The sequence below is a fragment of the Pelmatolapia mariae genome, linkage group LG1, assembly GCF_036321145.2.
Source record: "Pelmatolapia mariae isolate MD_Pm_ZW linkage group LG1, Pm_UMD_F_2, whole genome shotgun sequence".
Lineage (NCBI taxonomy): Eukaryota > Metazoa > Chordata > Actinopteri > Cichliformes > Cichlidae > Pelmatolapia > Pelmatolapia mariae.
This window is the reverse complement of record NC_086227.1, coordinates 32745120-32754544: the sequence shown is the minus strand read 5'-3', so window position 1 is coordinate 32754544 and position 9425 is coordinate 32745120. Positions and strand designations below refer to the sequence as shown.

The following is a 9425-nucleotide window of genomic DNA, read 5'->3' as shown; positions in this document are numbered from 1 at the left end:
GTTTTTCTGCAGCTATTACAATCCATGCAATAAAAACCATATCATTAAACCATATGTTGAGACAAGTTTCTGGTCTGCCTTTGACTTTTATTTTGAATTGTCTGCCTTTTTGCTGACTAAATTAAATAATTGTAAGGTCACTTAAAATGAAAAGCAGCATTGTCTTGGGGTGTGAGAGGGACATCTCTAGAGGGGAGCTGCTCTGAAAGTCTCCAAATTGGTGATCGAGAGCATGAAATGAACCAGTGGTGGAAGTTGATCCAGTACAAATACTCCTGTATTTGACTGAAATGCTTTTATTTTGCATGCAAATACTGTATGTACCTTATACTCCACATTGTTTCAGTGATTAAAGCTTTAAAATGTATTGAAAACTTAAACCACAAGGTGGCAGCATCTTACCAAAAAGCTTTATTGTAGGCAACTACGCTAACCAGCATTACATTCTGTGCAAGTTTGAAATTACAGTCTTGAAAGACGTTTTTATGGCAGTTTTAACAAAACTGCACAGACGTTTCTAGTGTTCTCAATAAGTACGATGACAGAAATATAAATGCTGTACAGATGTTAAGTTAACATCAAAGATAATTGCAGCCACCGTAAGCAAAAATAGTTTTAAACTCTTGTGCAAAACTACTCTTCACACAATACATCTCTCTTAGTTCATAGGACTCTCCTGCATGAGCCTGAAAATGGTAGCCAATGCTTTATTTAACCGGGTCTGTGGTCTCTCTCCCCCCCCCCCCTGCCTTTTTTGGGGCTCCCATCTTTGCCCAATGTTGAAAAAGTCTGGTTAACGCCCCTGGTGTGTGACAGTGATGGAGGAGGGGCGTTCTCGCTTGGTGCAACGCGCGCACGGGCAATTGAAGAGTAGAGAAGAGGCGCACGGGGACCACGCACTCAATGTGCACTTACCGGTTCGTTTATGTACGATTTATTTCCCGGAAGACCTTTAAGTCTCTCAGGTAAGATGCTAAACTCTTGTTTGATTTAAAAAACAAAACAAAACAAAAACGACTCTTCCTGACACATTAACACCTGCATGCTCAAGAGAAGAGTAACTGGTTGCACGGGGGGAAAAACGGTTAACACAAGGATGTCTCAGCGGAAAACTTTCCATCTCTGGCAACACCTTTTCATTTAAGTCGAGGTTTATATACATGTGTAAATTTGTCGAAGTCTAAAGTTGAATAAAACGACACTTTTCTTGATCTCCGCATCGATTTTCCTTGACGCGTTTATACCTGCCTGCTCTTGTCATCCAGACTGCAAGAAGTTGAATTGGTTTGTTTCGGAAATGAAGCAACTCACTCCTGGCTCGCTCTAAGCGAGCTGCCTTTGAGATTTAGAGCTTCAAATGTTAGTATTGAAATCCTCTTTGTCACATATTTAGTGGGAGTTTGTTCGAGTTGTAGGTGGAGAAATTGGCTGAAACTGTGAGAAATCAGAAAGTGGATTTATCCCCCTTGTTCTAAACGGGCTTTCGGTCTGCCATGCGTTTGTGTCAAATGTGTATCTCCTCGTATGTCACCGGGTAAGGACTGGTAGTGTTTCTCACTCATTTATTGAGCGCACCCATCCAAATATAACCAGTTTATTTACTTCGGCATGGATTAAACTCTACCAGTGATCCTGTGATGTCTTTTCTCCGTGCTCTGGCGTTCTTCAAACCAACAAGTGCATTTTAGGGAAGGTAATGTTTGTTTTTAATAAGTAAGCTGCTTTTTGGCAGGCTGGATGTTGCTGATTTAAAATAGTTTTATCTCTTCAAATCTCTTCCTACAACATATGCTCACCGTTTCTTCCACGAATAGTGCCCCTGTCAGTGCCTGTATACTCATTTCAGATTGAAACTGGGTTTAGTCCTTTAGTAACTGGAGCACAACACAGTGCGTGCTTCAGAAAGCGCTTTACTGTTTGAGTTTAAAATCGAAATTGAATTTGATTTATTTACAAATCAGTTTAAAGTGATCTAATATTAAATGACGTTATCTGCACTTTTTAATTAGTGGTCATTAAAACAACAGAGTTGTGGAGCTGTGCTGCGAGATCCCAGAGAAAGCAGCATGAGTCATTTTTTAATGAAATCAAAATAAAATATTATTAAAATCGGATGGTTAGTTAACTTCTCACACAGTGTTCGTCCATTTTTTTTAGATATCCATCTATGAGCTCAGATTTCATTTAAGTGGATTTAAAATGACCTTAAATTAATTTTAATAATATATTCACAATACAGAAAAACGTTGATTCCCATATCTCACTGACAACAGTTTTCACTGGGGCTTCTTTATTTTGGAGGAAATGGCCCGTGTATTATTTGGGTGCATCACAGTGAGTGTGAGGTAGTTTTATTATTATCTTAAAGTTAGACATATTAATAGCTATTTTTGTTGTTGTGAAGTTCAGTCTGTTTCCTAAATAGAAAGCAACCGCACATTGTCAGCCCATGTATTTATTGAGCCAGCAGTGTGCATAATTTTGCCTGAATGTAATGTTACAGCATAGGTGATGTGATCTCTGAAGGCAGAACATACAGGACATAGTTTTAAGGGATTATAATGGTTAGCTGATATATGGATTTTCAGGGAAATCTGTTTATGTGCACACAGTCCACTCGCTTGCTTTGGTCTGAATAGAAGATTAGACATCAGCTGAACAGCTTACATACACAACTCGCAATATATGGCATCACTTGAAATCAGTCTTTGTGAAAATTTATTGCAAATAGTTTGAGAAATGATATGTAAACTCCATCACATCTGAGTATTTAATGTTGCACTTCCTCAGCTATTACTTTCCGTAAAGTGAAGCTGCAGCGAAGTCAATTCTTGGCATCGTCAGGTAGTTTAAACTGTGGATGAAGGCCATATTATTTCTCCTAAGAGCCAGGAAGAGATTGTGTAGCTGTACAAGTGACTTCTGAAAACACCAATTGGCTTTGTGTTTCTTCTCTACAAGGTATGAAATCTGTTCTGCTGATAAACTCTTTACTCGGCTTAAAAGCTTTTTTTTTGTTTACGCTGTGATGACATGTATAAATGTGTAAACCCAAGAACCGAATGACATATGCATTCCTGCCATCATATTCTGGGTACATGGATAGGCTTATTCTCATGTTTCTGCTTGCTTGAGCCTACTCACTGTTACTGACTCCATTGGGATAAGAGACATAGTTTCTGTGCGGCGGCTGTGTATCATTTGCTTGATTTCTAATCTGATCCCTTTTCCAATTCTCATAAGTACAGGCGGCTTATGGATTGACCACTTGCTGTTATTTTTAATGACATCACTTTGTTTTAATTTAATCTAGGCAGTGAAAAACATTGAAGCCTAAAATGGTGAGATTAACATGTATAATGGTCAGTGTAAAATATCTGTGAGCAAGAGAAATCAAGGGGCATTGTTTTGACGTATGGAGCTCATGTGTTTTAATGTAATGGAGGGGTTAGTCTATGCAATGGCAGTGGTGTTAAATTCTTGGTCATGGCTCAGCAGGTGAATGCGTTACTGCAATTCCCTAAATAACACTAACCCGTTCACAGAAAAGCTGTAATCTAAATCGTAACCTATACATTAGCATTGGCCACTGGTGTGCAGTTATCCTTTGTGATGGTATGATGTATGTAATTTTGACACGATGAAAACTGTGTTGTAATTTTGCAGATTGATTTTACAGTTTGATGCACCCAGACAGGGTTTAGCTGTGAGTGCGCACAAAAAAATCCCAAACTAAAACAAAACAGATTGTGGGGAATGACACCAGGGTCTGCTTTGTGATGAGCCTCTTAATAACTGGTAGTTCAGTTGTTTTGCGTTTCTTCGTCCAGTCGCGTGGAGCCTCAGCTGACCATGTAGCTAGCATAAGAAAGCAGTTCCCAGTGTGTGGTTTCAGTGCTAGCATGTCTTCATCAGTGGGGTTTGTTGAAAACCATTATTTTTCATGTTATGTATTCATAGTCTGCACTGTCATGCATCCTTAGTAAAAATGTTAATGCATTGGAGTAAAATGAATCAGGTCATTTTGTAGGCTAACGTAATCAAATTTATTCAAATTTGCATCCTTTGGTTTGGTGTTTATCTCATTAAGCTATGGCCAATTACTAACTCCACTGCAAAATTTGATGATAATACTATGAAACACTATTAGCAATTATCTGATAGCCACACTGTCTGTCTGTTATCAGTAAGGTAGTGGCTTGCAGCTATGGTTGAGTAATAAAGCTATAACATTAATATAGAAGTAGGCAGCAAATGTCACCAGACAGTGTCCATTTGACAGGAAAACACAGTTATGTGTCCAAAACACACTATGTCCCCATGGATATCAAAGATGGTATCGGGTATCAAGTATTTTCCTCGGTATCAGTATCGAGTTTTGAAATTCAAGTATCGTGACAACCCTGGTTAGCGGATACCTGAGCCTGTCTGGTCTCCAAACAAGGGGGTGGGCAGTATAGCCTCAAAATGATATCACAATATTTCAAGAAAATTTGCGATAATGATATTACTGACAGTATCTTTCGATTGATCCTTGTAGCTTAGAGAGAGCAGCAGCAAGCTTCAACATTGTTATCAAACGGTATAACGGAAAAATATTTTCTACCTGAAATGTTATATTTAGGATCGAGCTTTTTAACCACCTGGGCCAAGCTAGCTTTTCCACCATGTAACCACATCCCTAATTTCTATCCAACTTTGCTCTTCCTGTCATAATGGAGTGCAGCCAGCGACACCTGGTGGAGTCATTTGTTTATATTTGTTTCGCACATCACCAGCTGTGTTCAACCTTTAGTGGGAACAGTTTTCCTGTATATTATGTAAAGTATTTTGTTTTGTTGGAAGTTGTTGAAGTAGCTCAGGTTTTGCTAAATCGTCCTCGGAGGCTGACGCACGGCTCTTGCCTTCAAACTTGCCCAGGCTTGTGTCATTGTTGAGCACACTATGGAATGTAAACACGTGGTTTCACGGTACCAGTGATATTTCAATTTGACATTTATTAATAGTGTTTAATTGCAGACAATATGACATGGCATAGCCCTACTCCAGACATCAACAACCGCTACAGAATCTTGTTTTTGCCATTTGAGCTGAATGACGGCCTATATGGACAGAGTAATAAAGCAGAGGGCTTGGGGAGAAGAGTAATTTTAGGGCTTGGTAAAATATGTTACTTTAACTTCATTCCAGCTATCCATTATAACCCTTCTGTGTTGGTTTCCAAAAACACTTCTCTGACTATATTTGTGTGAGTTTCACTTCACCTTTGGTGTAAATATAACTTCAGTCAGATGACCTGTTTGTTTTTTTGCTGCAAACATCGGAAACCACCGAATTAAATTGCATAAGTGTTCTGCAGAAGTATGGACACCTACACGCCTCAGTTTGTGAAGGAAAAAGTACAGATAACTCAATATAGGTATGTAAACTTATGTTAAATGCACACTGTAAATGGGCATTTGCAGTGTAAATGGTGCCTTTCTCTTCTAAGCAAATGAAAGAAGATGAGTGTGCCCTGTTTAATTTGACCGCTCCTGAGTTTTGAAACGGGTACACAAAACAAACCCATTAGTGGTTTGTCTTTTTATCATCAGCACTGAAGAGAATCTTGCTGAGTTGTGCGTGGCTTACCTAAACGCACGCATATATATATAAATGAGCTAACAGCTATGTGCAACATATACTCTTGGTTTGTGCTTGACAAAGATAATGACCTTGACAGGAAATGTGGGGAACCTTCACCGGATGCACAATTTGACTTCTCACAGGTTTTTCTTAAGAACTAGAGTTGACACCATCTGCGAAGCTGAGAGGAACACAAGCTGTCTCTTTGTGCTACTTTCAGTATCGTTCTTGCTTGGCAGCATGCTTATTTCTCTTTTTGGCTATAATGTTTATTTAAAAAAAAAAAAAAGCACTGTTTTTTCCCAACAAGAGTGGGAGCTGGCAACACAGAATAGCACAAGAACATATTTAAAGTTTTTAAATACTAATACATTAAAACCCTCACCAAATCTCAGTAAGCATCATTTTTGAATAATCATTTTAAACTACATGTCTGATCTCTTTGAGTGTATTGAGATGGGGTTGTGTGTCAGGATAAAGCATTTTCCCTCTTTACTGTTGAGTACTTCCTTCCTATCAGTCTCAGTAGAGAAATTCCATCCAGATTTGTCCTCATTAAACACACACATGCACGCACACACACACACAGGCAGTGTTTCTTACTAATAGGCATTTTCTGTTGTTATTAGACCTCATCATGTTCTTAAAATGCTTCTAGCCACTTACAGCACTGATAATTTCTCCAATTTCTCCCCTCTTTCCTGTCTTTTCTCTCTTCGTCTCTCATTTTTCAATCTCGCTTTCTCTCATCTGCTTCGGAGCAGGCTCTCTCGCTCTGCTGTCTCTCCCCTTCAGGCTCGAAAGGAGAAGGGTTCCTCTAGGTGGACAGTGTGCTAATCCTCGAACACACAGTGGGGACTAATCGGAGTCATTAACTCTCGACTCTAGTGCTTTCACCCAGGGATCACAGCTAATCCTTTTTCGGCACAGTCTTCATCATGCATGCTGTAAATGCTCGTTTGCTTTATCCTCTCTTGTGCGATTTTATTTCTTGCATAATAATAGAGACAGCTATTTATTTTTTTTAATTTAACAAAAACCAGTGCTACAGAAGGGTACCCTGTGGTCTGATCTTAGCTTTAAACATCATTTCAACTATACTTCTGACATGGTGCCTTGATAATAAGCTTTCAGTGACACGTGACAGCTCAGTGTTTAAAGCATGGATGTAAACACAGCTATAAAAACAGAGCAAAAACATCGGTCAGTGAATCAGGCCACTTACTGTCGAGCGCCGGAACCACCAAGCTCTCCGGATTGTTTTCACACTGCTTGCACTTGTTCCATCTATTTAAAGTCAACCTAACATCATCTTGGTCTTAAAAAAAACATGAGTCCGTGGCGAGTAGGGTGAAGATGACGTCTGGTTCGGGCGATGTCTCTGAATCAGTTTCTCCCAGAATATTTTCCCCACAAGATGTTGTGAAACTATAGGATGAAAATGATGAGGATGCCACTGGGACAGGGTCTCTAAAGTCACTCAGGGTTCAAAGGCTGTTGTCATTGACGTCACCAGAACCATGGCTGACAGAACATTGGGCTAATACTTAGTTTTATTACCCAACTCCTGTGACAGTTTGTAGTCTTGTCTTTCAATCTACTAAAGTTTTAGAGTCCGAATGATATTGCATTCTGTACTAAGTACTAAGCTCCAAAATCATGCAAACTATAACTAATCCTTGACTTTTCTTTGGAGCCAACCTGAAATGACAATTCAAGGAACACGTTTTGGAGGGCTTCTGCATTGCTTGCTTAGTAGGAACTCATTTTGAAGGTGGCACACGGTAGTGGTGGAAGGCGGAGGAGTGTAATTAAAGTTAATAGAAATATTCCTGGGCATCAAGAACAGCTCAAGATAGAAAACAACTGACAGTCAAGAATTTTAAGCTCTGTTTATGTGGCACTTTTGTAGAAAATAGTTGCTGTCAAAGTGGTCAGAAATATTTCAGAATTCTACCAAGCTCTTTGTAAAATTTTGTCTGGCGGTGTGACATTCAGGGTACATTAGAGGCATGTTTACATGTCACTTTTTCTAATTTTCTGTCAGTTTGAATTTCCTTTTTTGTGTCCAATCTTTCGTATGTTCGGCAAATGTTGAGTTGCCTTTTTAATTGCACTAAATTTTGATCTGTGGCGTCTCTGAATTACATTTCATGGTAGGGTAGTAGAGTGCTACTGTGTGTGTGTTTTGAATTTCATCATAGTGTGAAGCAGAAATAATAATTTGTGGTTCGAAAAATTACTTGAAGATGGTAAACAAGGTCATTACAGGAACTTTCAATTCACGCAGACATACAATCATGGTTTCAAATCAGTGCTATTAAGGTTAAGTAAAAGAAATCTTCATAATCACTTAGGGAAAGAAATGTTAAGACGACCTGCGAAGCACAAAACCCGATGACCTGTGGCTTTCCACATACTCAAGTTAAAAGTAGGAGCCCGTGATATTTGGAGCCATGTATTTTCAGGAAGAAACATCCAGGACAGGTTTGTCACTTAAGAGACTTCTTCAGACTTTACTGCATACATTGTGTGCCATGTCTCTCTCTTATAAAGGATCCTGAATTTAACTCTGAGACTTTTGCAACAGCAGAAATGGTGGTAGAAGTATAACTTCTGGTGTGAAATTTATTTTTCAAAATCTTATTTCAGGGCAACGTCCACATCTGATTTCATCAGTTATTGCTAGATGTGATTGCAGTTTTTCCTGCAGTTTTTTTTCGTCTGTGTGACCAATGAAATCGGCATACATTTTAGACAAACTATGACTTTACCTCTTAAGCATTGCTAGAGCAGCAGCTGGCTGTTTGAAGAGCAAGAGGATGAGAAATCCTAATATGGTTATCTTTGCTTTTTAGTCATCGTTATTACACCCACTTGTTTCTAATCCCACTCTGTTTCCATTCCTTGCCCTTGGTGCCCATTTCATGGCTGTCACCACAAAAATGCGGTATGCATGACAGAACTTGCCCTCTATCAAAATGAACTAACTATTAATCCTAAAGAAATCTGTACTGTTAATGCACATGATAAGATCTCCAAGATTTATTTCAAAGATTCTTACATAGTGAGATTTATTATGATCTACCTTAAAACATGTTTCTTTCTACAAGTGCCACTTATTTTCTTCTTAACTTATCTTGTTTTACCCTGCGATGGGCCGGTGAGCTGTCTGTGGAAGCTTGTTTCAAACACTGAAAAATGAAAACATAATTTGCTATTGATAAGTCAAATTCTTGGTTTATGATTACAAAGTTCTAGTTGCATATATCCAAGTTATGACCTACTAACTGAAAATTCTGAGAAAATGACTCAAAATTGAGAAAATAAGTATGTCATTAATTTGCAATTGTGACTCATGGGTGGCAAAAAATATATGTATTTCTGAAAATGGTTTTTTTTCAGTGTTAATTAACTTCCACACCTGTTCAGGAAGTCCCTGCCTCTCACCCAAAATAAACTGGGATAGGTTCCACTTGATCCAGACTAACTTGATCAGCCTGACTATGATCAGGCTTCACTTAAACGCTGTTTTCCTAATAATGAAGTGCAGTAAAAGCTTTACTGCAAGTTACTGCAAGTTTTAAACCAAACCTAACAAGAGAGGGAATGCACCATCACTCAGCTCACTTGACCACAGTTTACAGTATAAAGATTTCTGCAAACATACAAAAGAAAAACTGTGGACACCACAGGGATGAAATTCCTGCCAACTGTTGCTTCTTCCAACCTGTTTTGGCTCTCCTGCAGCTTGTGCACTGCTGTTGATGTGTGGTGTACGCAACACAACCTATAGCTAA

General features: G+C 38.8%; 1 protein-coding gene across 2 annotated transcripts in view; it reads left to right on the top strand.

Annotated features, from left to right (window-relative positions):
• Positions 1–882: 882 nt before the first annotated feature.
• adcy7 (adenylate cyclase 7) overlaps positions 883–9425 on the top strand; it is a 64795-nt gene continuing 56252 nt past the window's right edge. For both annotated transcript variants that reach the window (XM_063479109.1, XM_063479101.1), the window contains exon 1: positions 883–965. The gene's annotated coding sequence lies outside the window, so the exon portion shown is untranslated. The remainder of the gene's footprint in view (positions 966–9425) is intronic.